Raw genomic sequence first — 20,906 nt, forward strand, 5'->3', positions numbered from 1 at the left:
ACTCTAAACCATGCCTTAATCTTCTTTCCACTTAATCATTATCTAACACTGTTTTGTACATTTCCTTTTTTATATGGTCTATCTCCCTCAGCAGGCTGTAAGCTCCCTGAAGGCATGTCTGTTTGGTTTACTGTTACATCCTCAGCTCCTATAGCATCACATAACAGGGCTCATGAAATGTTGAAGGAATGAATGAAAGCTAACCGGGACCGGATCATGGGAGGTTCTGAATGCCAAGCAAGGAAATTAAACAAGTTTTGTTGAGAGCAGAGGCTATTATTCTGGGGCTAGATGGACATATGCCAAATTCTATTCATTTGCAATTTGAGGACATTGTGGGGTACAATGCTGGCAACTTCAGTCAAGCTACTCTGTAAATCTGCCAAAGCTTTTGGTAGATTAGGTCACATTTTTTGAATCGGCTTGGAATTCAGGAACCTGGCAGTAATAATGAATCTTGCCTTTGACCCTGCCTCTTAATCTGATTGGCCCTAAGCCCTTTACAAGTATTAATTATGTTTCACAGTCCGGTTGCCACCCTGACCTCTTTTCTTAGGCTGGTAACACTGGGACCAATGTTCAGCACTCCTGCCCCATAATAGCATGCTTACTCCTCCTACTTAAAAGAGAAAGCTTATCTTTATTAACATCCTTAAATTAGTAAGTATCCTAATGACGAACTTGGCAAGTGAGTTATTTTCTTAAAAACTTCACTTGAGGACACCTGGGTGGCTCAGTTGGTTAAACGTCTGCCTTGAGCTCAGGTCATGATCCCAGGGTCCTGGGATCAAGTTCCGAGTGGGGCTCCCTGCTCCGAGGGGTGCCTGATTCTCCCTCTCCCTCTGCCCCTGCTCCCACTCATTCAAGTAGACAATAAAAAGTATTTAGAGATCATAGATCGAGTTTCTCTCCCAATTCCCCTTACGTGAGTCCAGATTACTCTTCCTAGATGGAATTTCGGACTACGCTCCATTCCTCTGCCAAAACAAACAAGAAATAAAACTCCCAAATATTCTATGGCTTCATTATAAGAGAACAACTTTTATAGTATGCTGACATTGAAAAGAAAAGAGTTTTCCCATGCAGACACAGTGGTCAGTCCATAATTATTAATAAGCCCCCACATTTGTATAATGCATCATAATTTTATAATGCACTGAACTTTGCCTACAGGCCCTCCAATTTCAGAAGAACATGATCTGCTCTCAGCCAAGATTTATATTTTTGGTTCTACTCTCATGAAGCCTGTTAGCCTCTTTTAGAGATTAAACTATGGCCCCTGAACAATAATTGCAAGGTCATGAATATTTCCCCATACTCCATCCGTATATGCTAACAGACTGAATTACTGAAGAGATGACAGAAATAAGGAACTTTAGATGTGCCAGGTTATTTACCATGAAGGTAGCTTACAGAAATAGCAGTTGAGTAAAAACTAAGCTACAATGCATAGTGTGTATGTGAGTGTGTGTGTGTGTGTGTGTGTGTAGGAGTGGGGACACAGAGCACCAAGGCACCAGACATGAATGAAGAAACTGTTGTAGAAGAGAAACTTCTGGCTCTGGCCAGACATCACCTGACACCAAGTGAATTAGAAATGAACTGTCCAGTTGAGGCTTTCCTGAATTCCTAACACACATGAACAAAATCAAATTGTTATTTTAAGCTGCTAAGTTTTGGGATAGTGGAGCTGATGGTTGTAGACATCATTTGAGTCTGGATCCAACTCTTCCTGAAGCCGACTACCCCTGGATTTTTCAGTAAGCCAGTCTGTTGTTTTTGGTTGGTTTGTTTATGCTTGCACAAGTTGCGTTTCTGTTATTTCTAACCAAAAGAATTGTGAATAATCTAGGGACACTCCCTTTTTTAACTCTGGTGCAGAAGCTTCAGCTAATCGTATTTCTAATGACTTTCCTCAATGACTTACCCTTATTATTAATCTGTGCATGGGCCTTCTTTTATTTGATTGATAGATTTTTCATTCATACCTCCGTTTTTTTTTACCCTGTTCCCTTCCTTACTCCCATTCCCTTCCTATTCATCAACAAAGATTCTAATTCTGATGTGTATCTCTTATTTGTGTGTGTCCTTATAAAATATGTATTGTTGGGGCACCTGGTGGCTCAATCGGTTAAGGGTCTGACTCTTGATCTCAGCTCAGGTGTTGATCTTGGGATTGTGAGTTCAAGCCCCACATTGGGCTCCATGCTGGGCATGGAGCCTACTAAATAAATAAATTAAATAAATAAAATAAATATTGTTATTTTGTGTAGGTGCATTTCAGTGTTATATTAATGGTACTGTATACTTTCTTTATGAATAATACTTGTGAAATTTTCAAATTAAATGTTATTAATTAATTAAATACATCCCCCCAAAGTGCAACACCTTTGCAAGTTTTTCCCCTAAGAGATATACATTCTGATGATATTGTTACTGATAGTTGTCTTTGTCTTCTTGGCATTAAAAAAAGAAAAACCTCTTTTATTCTCTGAATGCCACATCTCTCTCCCCATCCACCACATACACACTTTATTTTTTAATAATAAGTGTCCTGGTTACATGGATGCAATATCTTTTCATCTCTGGGAAAGTATTATTTCCTTTTTGGAGACTTTTTTTTTAATGTCTTGCTTGTCTCTTTTGAGTTTCTTTTTTGTTTTTCTTTTTAAAAATGTCTAGTTCCTTCTTTTTATCTGTGTTTTTCATGTTAGCTTTCCTCAAAAGCCTACTTATCCTTAGCTAGTTCTGATTAGAACTTCTGTGTGTGTGTGCAGGGCTTACTGAGTGGTGGTGGTGGTGATGCAGCAGACATTTGGTCTTTGACTGCAGATCTCTGTTGGTTTCTGTAGGTCTCTTCTCTTGGACTATTCAGATACACAGAAAGGAGCTCAGATACTCTTTGGGGTTGGGGGAGGGTTAAGCCTGGCTGTCAACATTCTAGGGGCCTGCAGATCTCATCATGTTTTTTTGTTGTTGTTTTGTTTTGCTTTTTAAATCTAGATTTTTACTTTATCTTTCTTTTTGAGTACCTTGTACTCATCTGTGGCTCGTGTCCATACTCTCTGGATTTCCAATCATTTATTCATTCAACATTTACCTGGTATCCCCTTAGCACTTTGTGCCAGGCATAGTTCTAGGTGCTTGCAATCAAACCCACCAGCAATCAAAATAGGTGAAAATCCCTGCCCTCATAGAGCTTACGTTCTAATAGAATATATCTCCAGTCTTCTGCCTGAACGAGGGAAAGTGGGTGGCTGGCTGGCTGGCTGGCTGGCTGCAAAACGAAGTGGCAGGGATGTGGAGGTCTTATAAAAACTTTCAACCAATCCTATTTTGAGCCCCACTTCACATCCCCATCGTCAAAAATACTTGGTGCCTCCAATTACCGAGCCTTTCTTGGTTTTGGTGGACTGAACCAGCTGACTCTATATTAGTGTTCCCCCTACCCTTTGCAGACATCTGGATTTCAGTTTGCTTTCTTCTGCTGTCAGCTGCCTTGCTTGTTCATGTACTATTTCTTGCCCGCGTTAGTCTTCTCTCTTATTTTCCTTGTTCTTGTGACTTACACTGTGTTGTTTTTCATCCAGTGTTATTTTAGTGGGATTTGGGGAAGGAATAGAGCTAATTCTGTGTTCAATTAACTACGTTTAACCACGTGTCACTAACCCTCCTTACGGGCACTAAGTTGCTTGCTTGACAGGTAAAAATGGCGCCAGCCTGGATGGTGGTAGTATCGGGTTCTGATTGTCTGATAGTCACATCTCTGTGAGGCTGTGTTGCTTGACTTTAGAATGAGATCCCAGAGAAGCTACATAAAATTCAATATTTCTCTTTCTCTTCGCCCTTAGAACATGTCTTACTTAACTTTCTTCTTCCCTGAATCATATTTTTCTCTTCTTTTATTTTTACTAGTGACCTTCACATTTTTCTTGCTTTGATATTCATGATGAGAGTATTTTGGACTAAATTCCCAGTCATTTCACCTATGTACTATGATATAGTGAAATAGTTTTTTTTTTTTTAACTGGAAAGAAATAATAGGAAAACTAGTAGCTAACATTTATTAAGCTCTTACTGTGTGTAAGACACTCTTCTTTCTATGCATTATCTTTTGAAATCTCTACTACCACCCTATGAGGTGGGCATTATCATCTCCACTCTGGATGAGATATCAAGTCCTACCACCTTATATTAAAAATGCAAGACTAAGGGGCGCCTGGGTAGCTCAGCTGTTAAGCATCTGTCTTTGGCTCAGGTCATGATCCCGGCGTCCTGGGATGGAGCCCCACATCAGGCTCCCTGCTCAGCGGGAAGCCTGCTTCTCCCTCTCCCACTCCCCCTGCTTGTGTTCCCTCTCTTGCTGCGTGTCTCAAATAAATAAATAAAATCTTTTTAAAAAATATGCAAGACTAAGATTAAAAACTTGCCTAAAGTCTTACAGCAAATAAGTTAAGTTTTTAAATATTCATGAAATTTACATATTTCATACTCATTTCATGGTTTACATATTATCAAGGTCTTGGGTATTTCTTGTAGGTAGTTTGAAGTGGAGTTTTGGTGCCTCAAACCTCCAAGGCTCCCTGCCAAGGGAACTAAATATCTAAGGATCAATAGCCAGTCCAAAAACACAGAACCAGATGTATTTGATGGAATAGAAGGGATGTCTGGTTAGCTGTGCTGGAGGGTTGGGTCTGGAAGCCAACATGGGGTTTCTACTACCTCTAGACTGGCTGAGTCTAGAACAGCAAGACCTGCATAGTAGGTTCTAATCCATTCACCTAACTCACTGTGCAGGAGAAAAGGGCTGGCCCGCCTCACCCTCACGTCGCAGACCAAAAATCTGGACAAAGAGCACAAGGATTGCTAGGCCTCCCCTCAAGGAACACCTGTGCCCAGGGTGTGACTGCCGCTGCACGAGGCTGAATGAAGTAGAAGACGATGCTCACAGCGAGCGCCATTTTTAGCTCCTTCTGAATGGGGATGTGAGTCAGGCTCCAGCTTCTTGGACTAGCTAGCACCTGCTGGCTTCTTCCTTGGGCCAACTGTGAGGGGGCCTACAGAGGGGCTGCAAGTGCGTGTAGGAATGTTCTCTCTCTTGGAAGCTGAGCAGAAGTGTTGTCTTTTTTTGTGGGCTGAGGTAGAGAAGTAGGGAGAAGGAAACAGGGGTACCTTTCTGAATGTTTCTGTTTCATGGAGATAAAAATGCCAATATTGCAAACATCTCTTGTGGTTGTTTTTTTCTAGTTCATCTTTTAAATCAATGTCAGTTGCAGCCCACTCAGTGGGTTTCTTGACTCACCAGTGGATTGGGAACCTCATTTGAAAACATTATTCTAGGAGGTTTATTGGTGGGAAAGTACTGCTCTTGTCTGTAAAATGCTTCAGTGGACCCTTTGGTTATGCATGAAGTAAGAAGTAGGCACTCCGTTGGGCAGGAGTGGCTGTGACAAAGACATGCAGTTTGGTATAACTGCAAAGGACAACACAGTAGAAAAGATATTTCTTCAGGGAAAGAGATTATTAACACCTAATAATGTTGAACATCTTTTCATGTGTTTATTTGCCATTTGTCTGAGTTCGGGCTGCTATTGCAGAAAACCATAGATTGGGTAACTTAAACAACCAACATTCACTTCCTCACAGTTCTGGACGCTGTGAGTCAGCATGGTTGGGTTCTGGATGAGGACCCAGGAACATCTTCCTGGTTTATAGATGGTCATCTTCTCTTAGTATCCTCACATGACTGAAAGAAAGGGCTACCTTTCCTCCTTTTCTAATAAGGACACTAATTCCATCAAGAGGCTCTACCCTCAGGCCTCAACTAAAGTGCCCACCTCCTAATACCATCACATTAGGCATTAGAATTTAACATGTGACTTTGGAGGGAAAACAAACATTCAGTCATAGCACCATCTGTATATATCCTGTTTGGTGAAATGACAACAGCACTTTTTTTTTTCAGAGAGGACCGGGGTGAGCGGGGGGGGCGGGGGGAAGTGGCAGAGGGAGGGAGAGAAAGAATGGTAAGCAGGCTCCATGCCCATCACAGAGCCCCACACAGGGCTCGATCTCACGACCCTGAGATCATGACCTGAGCTGAAACCAAGAATCAGATGCTTAACTGACTGAGCCACCCAGGTGCCCCAAACAACAGCACTTTTAATAAACCACACACTAAAATAAAATGGGGTAGTATTATTATTAACAATGGCAGTAATAGTGGTCATAAGAGTAAGCTTTCAATTAAAAAAAAAAAATAACCTATGCATATAACTCTGCGTTAGGCACCAAGGATACAAAGATTAGCTAAACAGATATGGCTCTTTCCTTCATGGAACTCACAATCCTAAGGTAGGTGAAGAATTGGAAAACCTTTTTAAAAAACAAATACATGTATGTATGTATAATTACAAGTGTATACAATGTATAATTACAAAAAGTAATGTTCCCTAAAAGAAAAAATTAAAAAGATGTCATAATAAAGAAAAATGGAGATAATTTACACTGAGAGTCAAGTATTTCCAATTCATACCTGAAAAACGAATAGGTAATATTCAAGTGCTATAGGGCCAAGAGCAACTTGGCCAATGAGAACAGCATGTGTGAAGGTCCTGAGGTGGAAAAGAGCTTGAGATGTTATATAAATCCAAAAGAAGGCTAGGGAAATGCAGAGCAGTAGTGGGAGAGTGATGTGAAATGAGTTTCACAATACAGGCAGGACCCAGATAAGAAGCAAGGAAATCAGTTAAGAAGCTACTGTATAAGTCCAAGCAAGAGATGGTGGTTTGAACCAGCATTGTTACCAAAGGAATGGAGAAATTGGTGGAGAGCTTTGAAGTATATTTTTGAGATAGGTTTGACAAGACATTGGTAAGGGACTGTATGTTGGGACGGGGGACGGGCAGGTGAGGAAGAAGAAGGTGTCAAAAAGAATCCCCAGGTTGCTTGATTAAACAACTGGGTTGATGGAAATGCCTTTAGCATGATGGTGAAAATGTAAGGACTTGATTTCTATGAGTGGTAGGCAGTGGATAGTGGTCATGTTATTTTTAGATGAACATCAGTTCTGAACACTGATGTGAGTGTACCAAAAGAATAAGCCTATTTAATGGTGTGGTACATATGAAGGTCCCACAACTGGGGCCAAAAGGGTTGAAGCTACAAGAGAACAACTCAAGTTCAGAAGACATCACTCTTCCCCTTGCTTCTGAGAATTTTCAGTTTTGAAGAAGTGTGGGCAGGTGTCCACCAGATGGCAATATTTCTTTATAAAAGCCCAGATCTAGAACCCATACCTTCTCTGCTACATCAAGGTGGATTTTTGGGGGGCACCCAGCCAGAGTCTAGTCAAATCAGTACAAGTACAGCCCAGTCTGCTGAGTTCTTCTAGGAAACGTGGACAGGCGGACGCAGCTTTATGAGCAAGATCCTTCTGCGACCTTTTACAAGGAGATAAGGCTTGTGTTTGTGGGCGTGCACTACCTGGGACTAGGTGCTTCATATCATGAAAAGCCCCTTAACCCAAAGTGCTTTTAGCACTCTTAGCACATGAGTAAATTGGAAGACTCACATAACCTCTTTGAGCCTCTTTCTTCACTCGTAGAACGGTGAGCATATTCGCACCAAGCTCATGGGGTTAGCACAAATATGAAATTGGATAATGCCTACCTATGAGGTAACTAACACAGTCCTGGTAGAAAGCAAGCACTTAATTCATGGTGGCTCTTATGATCATATTATCCTCACAATGACTCCATTCCCACTCTCCCTCCCTCAAGACCCTACCCTTTTCTAGCCTTGGTCACGGGCAGCCTTTCAGGCATAACCTCATAAGAGTGACAGCAAGATGGCAGGCTCCCTTCCAAGTCCCCTGAAGCTATGCCTCATAGCAGGTGCTCCTCTTTGATAATTTTTTCCTTCCAATTGCATTTACAGAAAGACAGAGTCCTTCTGCAATTGACTTGTCTGATTTGACAGGCAAACCATGAAGATGGAGAGGGAGGAAGCTCTTAAAAGGAACACAAACGCTGGAAAATCGGCCCCTTCCTAACAAACCACATTGATTCAATTACTCTCTGTTTAGTTGCCTTTCCTAATCTACTGAAACATGTACAATTGCTATCTGCAGACTTATAATTATATATTCCCAGCCTGCCAGGTGGGAGAGGTCCAAGTGCTCATTTTGTTTGGGAGATGATGCAATTGGAATGCAGCTCAGATCTGTCCTGGGAAGAAGTCAGCTTGATGCAAGTCGGCCTCTGGGTCAGCCACAGGGAATATTTCTACAGCAGAGGTCAGCGAGCTCCCCCCATCGTATTCATCTTCCTCCTTCCCTACTAGCTCAGCCCACCAGGTGCTTCATTTTCCTTTAGAAAAGCCTAAAATATTTGGGTGCTTTAAAAACATATTTTCAGAAAGGCGACCAATTATTACTATTATTATACAGTAATGCTGCTTTAGAGGTGTTTTCAGCTTCTTTTTATTTCATGGGGGGGCTTCTGCAGGGGCAATGAATGTGGTGAGAAGGGGACAGGAAATACACTTTGTTATGGAGGGAAGGGAAAGCCTTTTTTTAGCTTGTCTTTAGGGTGTACTGCAGGTAGCAAAATGAATTTTCATTTTTTTCAGTCCGTGTGAAAGATCGCGAAATGGGCAGAGTGTCGAGATGTGGCCACGTGGAATACAGGTTCTCCTACTTGTACATGTGCAGCTTAGTTTAGAAGGCACAGTATTTCACTGGCTTCTTATGTGAATCTTCTATCGCAGGCAGGGTTATTTCTTCTATTTTCTTCAAGCGATATGCAGAAAGATTAGACAACTTGGTCCATTCAACAACCATGTACTGAGAGCATCCATGTGCCAGACAGTGTCGTAAGCAGTGCCTGAAAGTGCTGGCCTCATGCAGCTTACGTTCTAGTCGGGAACACACCCAGAGAGAAAACAGATAATATACCAGGGAGTGACAAGTGGTGTGGAGAAAATAAAATGGGGAATTGGGGAAAGGAGTGTGTGTTGTGTGTGTTGTGCGTGTGTGTGTGTTTGGGGGTGGTGCAATTTTAAGTATGGTAGTGAGAGTGCCTAATAGAGAAAATAACATTTTGGTAAAGACTCGAAAAGGTGAGGGAGTAAGCCACGTGGAAACCCAGGGGAAAGAACATTCTGGAAGGAGACAAGAGCCCTGGTACAAAGAGCACCTGTAGGCAGAAACCCTGCTTGCATAGAGTGGATGAACAAGAGAGAGCCAGGAGATAAGGTCTGAAGAGTTAGAAGGAAGACTGCGAGCACTTGGTGGCTATCCCAAGAGTTTGAGGAGGGGTGCAGAATCCGATCTAGATTTTTTTTTAAGATTTTATTTATTCATTTTGAGAGAGAGAGAGACAGAGAGAGACAGAGAGAGCACACAAGCAGGGGGAGAGGGAGAGGGAGAAGTAGACTCCTAGCTGAGCCAGCTGGGAGCCCGATGTGGGGCTCGATCCCGGGACCCGGAGATTATGACCTGAGCCGAAGGCAGACTCTTAACCATCTGAGCCACCCAGGCGCCCCCCATTTAGATTTTTAAAAGATTACTCAAGGCCTTGTATTGAGATCAGAATGTAGTGGGGGCAAGGACAGAAACAGGCTGGCCTATTAGGGGCTGTTACCTGAGTCCAGGCTTGGACCAGGGTGGTGGTGGTGGAAGTAAGAGAAGTGGTCGGATCTGGGGCCAGCAGAGTTTGCCAATGAATTAGCTGTAGGATGTGAGAGAAAGACCAGAGTCAAAAGTGACACCAAGGTTTGTGGGAGGATGGTTCTGCCATTGCCTACAACAGAGAAGACTAGGGGGCAGGCTTGGCAGGGGGAAGACAAGGAATTCAATTTAAACATGATCAGTTTGAACCTCTGGTGGGACATCTCAGTGGAGATAAGGAGACATGAGTTGGATACATGAGTCTGGCATTCAGTGTGGAGGTTCTGACTGGAGAAACATATTCATCAGTCTTCAGTGCACAGACATTATTTACAATGGTGAGACTGGATGGACTTACCAAAGGAGTGGGCATAGACAGAGTAGGGGTCTGAAGGCTAAGCCCTGGGGCCCACTAGCATGCAAGGGTTGGGGGCTGGGGAGATGAAGCATCCAGCAAAGGTGAAGGAACAGCTAGTGAAGGAGGAGGAAAACCATAGGGACACGATCTCTCGAAGCCTAGTGCAAAAAGTGTTTCATAAAGAGGGACTGATCAACTATATCAAAGCTTTGACAGTTCATGTAAAATGAGGACTGAGAATGGGCCACAGGACTTAGCCAAGCAGGATGTCCCCTCAGCTATTCTCTTTCAAGGCAATCTCTTTTCTTCTCCATTGAAAGTATCCTTTTTTTTTTTTTTTTTTTTTGTAATTCTTGTCTATTTTACTGGATAGTAACCCTATGAAAACAGAAACCATGACTGTTTGGGGGTATCATGCCTGGCACATATTAGGAACTCTCTGTGATATTATCTTTCTCTTGCCTTTTGTTTTGCTATATAACATCCATCTACCTTCCTTGCCTTCTGGCTGTGCCCCAGATGACTTTGGGAGCATTATCTCTCTCCTGTTGTGTGTTGCTTCAATGGGATGGTGAATTCAGGGGCTTGTCTCCTACTTAAGAGGACAAAGGGGGCAGATGCTGACTGGGCCCCCTACACCAGAGGGCAGGCTCCATCCATCAGCAGCTCCTGAGTTTGCCCAGGCCAAGAGGAAGCACTGACTACCAGCATCTCTGTCCTGACCAGACCCCATCCTGGTGGCAGACCGTCACCATGGTTCCCATTTCCTAAGCCTCAGTGTTGCTCTGATGCCCGTTTCTCCAGCCTCTCTTTAATTCTCTGAGCTCCCAATACCCTTCCAGTAAATCTCCTGTTGCTGAAGCTATCCAGAGCCCGTTCCTGCAGCACGTAAGCACTCAATAAATACTTGCTGAATGAATGAAAAAGTATGGTTTTTATTTCACGAATGGAAAGTCTGAAGTTCAAAGAGGTTTAGCCACTCATCTAGGACCACATACCCTCCATATTTCACCAATTCTCTGACATAACCTTTTCACATTCTCAGATCTCTGCCAGGATGCATTTTATATTCGATCCTGTCTTATAGTTAATTGGCAGTATTTTTCTGTTTTTAGTGGTTTATAAAATAATGCTGTGTCTTTCATTGGTTTAGATTCAATGAAATATAGTACTAAATGTTGGAGTCAAGATTCAAACATATCTCAAACGTCTATACACTTTTGCTTCCCAAAGAAGTTTACTATCTAGTTGGAGGGAAACAAAAATGAAAAAAACCCAAAACCCTCTCTAATGCTAGACAGGGGACCTGACTAAGGAGTACACGAACTCTGAGGAGCTGGGTGGGGAGCATCTGGGTGGGCATTAAAGAGATAGGAAAGACTTTGGATGAGGGGCACCTGGGTGGTTCAGTCAGTTAAGCGTTTGACTCTTGATTTTGGCTTAGGTCATGATCTCAGGATCATGAAATCGAGCCCCACTTCTTCTTTGGGATCTGTGCTCAGTGGGGAATCTGCTTGAGATTATCTCTGCCTCTCCTGTCTTTTCCTAGAAAGAAAGAAAGAAAGAAAGAAAGAAAGAAAGAAAGAAAGAAAGAAAGAAAGAAAGAAAGAAAGAAAGAAAGAAAGAAAAAGAAAGAAAGAAAGGAAGGAAGGAAGGAAGAAAGAAAGAAAGAAAGAAAGAAAGGGAAAGAAAGAAAGAAAGGAAAGAAGAAAGAAAGAAAAGAAAGAAAGAAAGAAAGGATGGAAGGAAGGAAGAAAGGAAGACAGACAGACTTTGGTCAATAGGAAGGTGGGCAGAGAGGACAGGTGGGAGGACTGCATCCTAGATGCTGGAAACAAAGCAGACGCTGGGGTGCATGTCTGAGCCTGAGGCTGGGTTTGGGGACAATGCCTGCTCTGTGTCTCCCTCACTCCTGTCCTTCTCCTTCTCTAGGGCAAATTATTCCTCCAGTTCTCCCTGTGTTTCCTGTCACAGTTCTCTCCTGCGGCAACCTTCTTCTAGCAAGCTCCCCCAGTCAGCTCCCCTCTGTGTGGTGGGTATAGTCCCTTCTGGAACCAGGAACAAGGGAAAAGGCATTCTAGGCAGAGGGCCCACGATGTGTGAGGGCAAGGAGCTAAGATAGGAGCATGGCGGGGAGGGGAGCGGGGGTGAACGCGATGGCAGAGCGGGCTGTGTAGACGGGTTCACTCGGCACTTTTTTTTTTTAAGATTTTATTTATTTATTTGACAGAGAGATAGAGAGCGAGAGAGAAAACACAAGCAGGGGGAGTGGGAGAGGGAGAAGCAGGCTTCCCGTAGAGCAGGGAGCCCGACGCAGGGCTCGATCCCAGCACCCTGGGATCATGACCTGAGCCGAAGGCAGACATTTAACGACTGAGCCCAGGCGCCCTTCACTTGGCACATTTTATCCAGCGCACACCAGGTACCTCTCTAGGCAGCGGGGATGTGGCAGTGAAATCAAAGCAGGGTGCCCGCCCTCAGAGCTCACATTCTCATAAGGGAAGGAAGAGAAGCCCAAAGCAAATAAACAATATATATATTTGTTTATATGTATACATGTACATACACACACATATATGAACAATGATGTCAGATAGTGTAAGAGCAATGCAGAAAAGCTTTGAAAAAGATACAGAACTGATAACGATGTGCTAGGAGCTGCTAATTCAAACAGGAGGGCAGGGAAGTCCTCTTTAATAACAGCACATGTCATCAAGGGACCGGAAAGAGGAGGGGGAGAGAGTCTGGTGAATCTCTAGGTGAAAAGTAGTCGTGGGGGAGGACACAGCACGTGCAAAAGTTTGGGTGGCGGATCGCTGTTTAAGGAACAGCGTGCCCACAGCAGCGTGGGTGAGGGGCAGGGCAATAACAGAGGCTCAGCTAGATCATTCAGGCCTTGTCAGCGTTACGAGAGTTTGGGATTTTATTCCAAGTGCTTGGAAAGCTTTTGGAGAGGTTTGAGCAGAGGAGAGAGAATGAGAGATAGATGGGGCCTATCGTTGAGGAGCTGGAGCTCTGCCTGAAAAAGTTTGAATGTGATTTTCTGATGTCCTGGGATTTTCATTTCGGAATCATTTTAAACAGAGTAGGAAATCGATTCTAATGAATAAATACGATGTTCTGTGGAACACAGAGAGGCCCCCCACCTAGAACAGATGTAATGAAGTGATAGTTTGTTTTGACAGAAACAGGCTACAGAAGGTTATGCTCCCTCCACAGTGTCTTTGGTTGTCAAGGAGATATCTCTGGAAACCTCTTATATCTAAATGTCACCATGTAGCACTTAGATTTTTCATGTTCTCCTTTTATTATGTTATTGTAAAGTTCACTGTGTAATTTTACTCAGGAGTTAACAATTTCATCACCCCTGACTCTATCTGCTGCAAGCTACCTTTTCTGAGATTCTGCTCATTAGTCTTTCTCCCTCTTTCCCAGGATGGTTTCCAGGAGGGGGCTGCCCCCGAAAAATAATCATGTACATCTCTAGGAGGTCCTGAGTGCCAGTCAGTCTAAAAGAAGCGATTCATTCTGAAGAGCTAATGAGGAAGGGGCAAGTTGATGGACGCACCACTCAGAAACATATGGCGCTGGTTGTTTTCAGCATAGCACGTTATCTCACCAGCTGATCAGTCAGGGTGGGTCTCGCTATATTCATTTGATAGACAGGGAAATTGAGACTCTGTGGGAAAAAGACTTAACCAGGGAGTTGATGGTCCTGGAACTAACATCTTCTAGTCTAGTGTGATTTCTACAACCCTGCACTTTTTCAAAGATATGAGCCAGAGGTGATAGATTAATTAGTCCATCCCCTCATTTACTCCCAGACTCTGATTGAATGCCTTCTGTCAGCTGAGCACTGTGGAGGGAGGCCCTGGGGACCCCCAGGTGAGTGAGACAAGGCTCTACACCCTGTGCATGCCCCTCTAGGCCTAAGCAGACCTTACTCTTGGCTGTCAATGCGGATGCAGATGCGGATGCTCAATCCGTTATTGATCAGAGCTATCCCTTTAGATGAAAGTCTGCTCTCCCTGGCTTAGGCATACAGGATTCAGAGTCCAAGAGAGACAACTCCTAATCAATTCTCCCTCTGAGAGGAAATTGAGGTTTTTCAATAAGCTCCAGGCTAAAAGACCAGTGGAGACCAGTCTGAAGATTAAGATGGCCACCGATATTGTTGGCCAGGGATCAGCCTCTCCCAAAGTGTTTCATAAACTGTTTAACAATTCTGATGAGTGGAATATGTTTCTCCCAGCTTCTTCAAATCCTGTGTCATAAAGCGTTATGTCTCTATGCTATAATACACAAGTTAGAGTAGATGATGCACCCTGTTATCACTTCCTTTCAGCACAAGGGAGGAAACAGGTTGATGCCTTTGGACCCTGAACATCGCTTATCCACAAAAGCAACACTTTGCTCTTGCCATGGGAGGCCTTAAGGGCCTCCATCTGCTAGCAGTTTGCTTTTAACAAATATTTGTATCCAAGGAGAAAGATATCAAAATATCTTTTTGAAAGCCCTGTCAATAACCAACATATTTAAAGAAAAGTTACACTATCTATACCCCTGTGTGCACACCTCAATTATTCAAATCTTCCAGAGCTCACCCAAATCAGACAAAAGAGGAAATTAATGAAATGTATTTTAATATTTAGACAGATCAAATAAAAATGTGTTCTATACAAATAGCTCATGCTCCATTATCTGATTTTGTCCTCAGATTTTGCTTTTTCATCTGAAATGTGTGGGTATATGTATTATCAAGAGAGGCTCGGCTCTCCCCTCTGCCTTTAAGTGGCTCCACCAGTGGTTTAGTATCGGGCTAACAGGCACTCGGTGTGCTGGGTTTGGGCCATCCCGGAATTTTGTCAACACAGCAAGGCTGCTACTTGGGGAAACTGATTTTGGAGGAAGATTACAATTGATTTGCCTAAGAGCCAAAGGCATTCTGGAAGACAAGAGGCCAAGGTTCCAACTGCGCCATGAGGCCTGATTAGGTAGAGCTGCTGAGGAAGGGTGGGTGGAAGTCTCCCATAAAACCCAGGGTAGGGAAGGGCTATGAGGTTCCTAAAATAAAATCAACCTTATGGATAGAAGACATCTAGGCTGATGACCTGGAACCAAGACCTTAACTTGTGTAACATAGAACTAGTTTCTACACAACGCGTTGTTCATCCTAGTAGCTCTTCTGGACCATCGGCAGTGAAAAGCCTGAGAAGGAGAGCATCCCTGAGAATGAGTGTGTCATCTGAAACACTTATAACCTCAGAGTCCAGGAGAATTCAAATGGGATTGAGATAAGGGCCACTATCCTTCTCATGGAAAAGTCACTGCTAAATGGGAGGTTACCAGGGAGCTGTGCTGAGCACAGCTTTAAAACCCCTGGGAAATACAGAGGGAAAATGAGAAGACAAGAGCCACCCTATCAGAGTGGTAGAAGATGTTAACTTTACCTTGAATCTCCAAGGCCATATGTGGAGAGTGATTAATAAGGATTCCCACTCAAACTCTGATTTTCTAAATATCGTGGAATCTCTCCTTGGAAGAAAAGCAGGCCAGATCTGATGTTGCAGAGTTCTGGGGCATGAAAGGTCCCCTCTTACCCCAAGTTTGGAGAGCTTGAGAGACATGGGCTAACTTGTTGACTCATGCAGGAATGAGAACATGCAGGTCACAGTGAAACCCATGAGGTACTAGAACAGCCCAAGAGGGTACCTTGAGGGGTCAAATTATACCCTTAGGAGGAAAACATTTGACCTTTGTTCATTGAGGCATACTTCTGAAATCGTCACGATAATATGATTTAAAAAAAAAAAAAATATATATATATATATTTTTAGGGGCACCTGGGTGGTTCAGTCGTTAAGCCTCTGCCTTCAGCTCAGATCATGATCCCAGGGTCCTGGGATTGAGCCCCGCATTGGGCTCCCTGCTCAGCGGGGAGCCTGCTTCTCCCTCTGCCACTCCCCCTACTTGTGTTCCCTCTCTCGCTGTCTCTCTCTGTCAAATAAATAAATAAAATCTTTAAAAAAAATAAATAAAATCTTTATATATATAATTTAAAACTTATCACACACCAGAACTTGCTTTGAGGGTTAGGATCCTTCCATGAATAAATTAATTAAATATGATTCATTTAAACCTCACCACTATCCTATAAGGCAGATCTTAGTATTATGTTTTGTCATCTCCCTCAACTTCAGGCTCATTTGTGCTCTACTGTTGCAAGAGGGTCCACGTGAAGAGGGAAAGGGAGGAGGCCATGTTTCTGCACCTGACACATGACCCATATCATGTTCTTAAGGACCCATAATGGTCCTTAAAGTCTTCCTAGGACAAGGTGGGGGTATACATAAATGAAATAAAATACCTTTCTAAAACTCTGGCAATAAAATTGATCAAGTCAAGTTTCTGATTTGCCTCTTCCTCCCACGACAGTGAGTAGCCACTGGAGAATCTAGCCACAGAGAGGAAACTGGCAACGTTAAAAAATTCCATCTAATAGATACAAGCAGTAACTACAGGATACCACATGTGGCTAACAGAATAATGGTCCTACAGAGACATCCATACCCTAACCACCAGAACCTGTGAATATGCTTCCTTTTGTGGCAAAAGGGACACTTTGCCATGTGCTTATGGACCTTGAGATGGCGAGATCGTCCTGGCTGCTCTGGGTGGACCCAATCAAATGGCAGGGGTCCTGAGACGTGGAGAACCTCTTCCAACTGTGGTCAGACAGAAACATTCAGTGATGGAGGAAGGGTTAGAAAGAGGCAGCGTCACTGGCTTTGAAGATGGAGGAAGGGGCCACCAGCCACAGCAACTCTCGAAGCTGGAAAGGGCAAAGAAATGAATTCTCCCCTTAGAGCCTCCAGAAAGAAAAGCAGCCCTGCCTACCCCTTCGGGGTAGCCCAGTGAGACTGGTGCCTCACTTCTGACTTCCAGAACTGTGTTTAAGCTACTAGGTTTGTGGTAATTTGGTACAGCAGCCATAGAAAACGAATAGACCACACCAAGTATAGGTGAAGTAAAAGAGACAAGTCCTCAATTTTTAAAAAGATGGAAAAGACCCAACTGCTGATTTTTGTTGAATTTATTCAAAATAATTGTATTCATATAGCACATAGCTATAATTACTTGAACATTTTTTTTAAAGATTTTATTTATTATTTATTTGAGAGAGAGAGAGAATGAGAGAGAGCGAGCACATGAGAGGGGAGAGGGTCAGAGGGAGAAGCAGACTCCCTGCCGAGCAGGAAGCCCGATGCGGGACTCGATCCCGGGACTCCAGGATCATGACCTGAGCCAAAGGCAGTCGCTTAACCAACTGAGCCACCCAGGCGCCCAACTTGAACATTTTTGATTGATGTGTTACTGACATCAAATAAGTCCGGTCTTTTAAAAGAATGCATGATTTTCATGATTATCAGGTATGGAGAATGAAATTACAAAGGAACACCCTGCTATACGAATTTTTGAATCTATAGTTCTTTATTAAATCCAGCAGCTTGTCACTGTCATTAGTCTTATAGAGCTCAGACTTTATATAAGTGGGACAAGATCATTGCCAAGATTTTGAGCTCCCAGTGGTCCCTCTTGTGGCTCCCACCACAAATCTAATCTGCCTCCAACCCTGTTACTTCTACCATCATGGTCCTTGCATCTGTTCCCTTTACAGCCACTCTTTCAGGCCCCAGCATTCCACACCTGGACGATAAGATAGACGTCTGACTGGTGGCTTTGGCTCTTGCCTTTCCCCTCTGATCTGTCCTGCACATGCTGTCTAGATTCATGTCTCTAAAAGACCTTCTCCGGTGTGCTGCCTTCCTGTGAGAACACACTCAGGCTTCTTGTCATCGGGCATGTTGGAGGTTCTCAGCTGTTAGCAGGACCTGATTAGTGGGATGGGGTTGCAAGTGACTCATATGTATCCAGGACTGATGTTCTATGATTTGTAGATGATTTCCAAATTTATTCATTTATGTTCATTTCACAAATATTTATAATGCATTTATTAGATACCTGGCACTGCTCTATATACTGAGGACACAAGGATGAATGAGAGAAAAAAGACCACCTTCCTGTATGCAGAGATAGATGATGCTCTGTAACATAAACAGGAAATGTCCAGTGGGGTTAAATGCTATGCAAAATATTCAGACAGTGAAGTAATCGAATAACTGGGTGGCTACTTTAGATTGAGTGATTGGACTAGACTTGTGGAGGGAGGTGACATTTGAGCTGGTGGCTGCAAACATCTAGGAGGTGAGCATTCCAGGAAGAGAGAAGAGCAAGTCCAAAGCATCTCTGCGTGGTATGGAGTATTCAAAGAACAGAGAAGAGAAGGAGAGCGTGGCCAGAGTGGTGAGTTGAGCTGGTGAGGAGAGCAATATTTAGACCTTATGTCTCAGGAACAGAATCCTGGGTTTTGGCTTTCCTGTTAAGGTGGTAAAAACCACCAAGGGTTTAAATCAGGGAAGTGGCATATGCTGATATTTGCTGTTTTTTTTTTTAATTAGATTCAGAGGTAGAATTTAGTGATTCCTTAGTTCCATATAACACCCAGTGCTCATTCCATCAAGTGCCCTCCTTAATGCCCATCACCCAGTTACCCCACACCTACCCACCTCCCCTCCAGCAACCCTCAGTTTGTTTCCTAGAGTTCAGCATCTCTTAAGGTTTGCCTCCCTCTCAATTTTCATCTTATTTTATTTTTCCTTCCCCTTTCCCTATGTTCATCTGTTTTGTAATACCTTGATCCCAAAACCAAACAAAGACCCCACCAAAAAGGAGAACTACAGAATTAATGTGATACACCACATTAATAAAAGAAAGGACAAGAACAATATAATTCTCTCAATAGATGCAGAAAAAGCATTTGATAAAATACAGTATCCTTTCTTAGATAAAAACTCTCTGCAGTGTAGGGATAGAAGGAACATGCCTCAATATAATAAAAGCCATATACAAAACCCCACAATGAATATCATCCTCAGTGGGGAAAAACTGAGAGCTTTTCCCTTAAGGTCAAGAACACCGCAGGGACGTCCACTATCACCACTGCTGTTCGACATGGTACTAGAAGTCCTTGCCTTAGCAATCAGACAACAAAAACTAATAAAAGACATCTGAATCAGCAAAGAAGAAGTCAAACTCTCACTCTTCACCAGTCAGACGTTTTCTACTCTATGTAGAAAACCCAAAGGACTTCACCAAAAAATTGCTAGAACTCATACGGGAATTCAGCAAAGTCTCAGGATACAAAATCAATGCACAGGGGCACCTGGGTGGCTCAGTTGGTTAAACGTCTGCCTTTGGCTCAGGGTCATGATCCCGGGGTCCTGAGATGGAGCCCCACATTGGGCTCCCTGCTCGGCGGGGAACCTGCTTCTCCCTCTCCCTCTGCCTGCCGCTCCCCCCTGCTTGTGCTCTCTCTCTCTCTGTCAAATAAATAAATAAAATCTGAAACAAAAAAATGATGATATTCATTTTAAAAAATCAATGCACAGAAGTCAGTTGCATTTCTACCACTAACAATGAGGCAGAAGAAAGAGAAAGCTAATATTTGTTTTTAAAAGCTTACTTGGGCGAACAGGTTACTGTGGAGGCCAGTTAGGAGACATTACTCTGGTCCAGGTGAGAGACTGGTGTGCCCTGGACCAGGGTGATACAAATGGAAGTAGAGAGGTGGGTGAACAAATCCAGAACATATTTTGGATGACAGAGAAGACTTGCTGATGGACTGGATATATAGGATGAGGCAAAGAAAGTGAGTTTTTTTGCTTTTTTTTTTTTTTTTTGGCTCAATCCGCTGGGTGGTTGGTGATACTATTTATTATGATGAGGGGACTCAAAAACTATCATTATACGCCTCCAGTACTATACTGTGCTTTCTTGGTTTATGAGGCATCTGGGACAATTTGCCCTTGCATGAAATGAGGCAAGACCACTATGCTTTATAAGACTTGTTTCTGTTTTGTATAATTCTATAGTGCCTCTCTTTTTGACTGAATTCCCACCACTGGAAGTTGCTCCCTTCTCCCAAAATCTGTTATGGGCTAGGTAACCAAATACAAATGTTCATTAACATTGTTTGTAAAGTAAGAGTAAATGGGATCTGAGTGAGGGAATGAAAAGTTCCCCAAGAGTTTCAGGAGTTTGAGGACAATAAGTAGATTGCTCAGAAGGCTTTTCTGCTTATTTATTCAGTAAAAACACTGCTGAATAAATGACCTCTGGACAGATAAGGAGTTACTGTACTTCACTTTTGATATTTTTAAGAGTTGCCTGTCTGCCTTTCCCAGAGTCCTTCTCTATCAATAACTGAGCCAGCTTGATCTCTATCAGAAGGTTTGGCCCCATCTGTCATGTCATACTTGCTGCTAGTTAAAATCTGTTTTGTCCCAGGTTTAGTTACTGCATTTCTACCCTGTTATTAAGACCTGGTCTTCCACAGTATCTAATTTCTACATCTGTACCTTTACCTTGTTTCGCTGAGGGCATGCCTTGCACTATATAGAACTGTGACTACAAGCTTTTCTTTTTCAGTCCTCACTCATGTTGGAACAGGCATTCTATTTCTGAACCAAAGCCTGAAAACAGACTCTGCTACCAATATTATACTAGCTAGCATTTTCTGAGCATTTATTACGTGCCAAACACTGTGATAAACATACTACACACATGACCATGCTTAATTCTTGCAGCTATCCTGTGAGGTGGGCATTATTATGCTGTTTTTTCAAAGATTTTAAAATTTTATTTATGAGAGAGAGAGAAAGGGAGGGGGAGAGAGAGAGAGAGAGAATACGAACAGGGAGGAGAGGCAGAGGGAGAAGCAGACTCCCTGCTGAGCAGGGAGCCCCAGGTGGGCCTCCA

This window comes from Leptonychotes weddellii, chromosome 4 (assembly GCF_054177405.1).
Source record: "Leptonychotes weddellii isolate Sample4059 chromosome 4, ASM5417740v2, whole genome shotgun sequence".
Taxonomy (NCBI): Eukaryota; Metazoa; Chordata; class Mammalia; order Carnivora; family Phocidae; genus Leptonychotes; species Leptonychotes weddellii.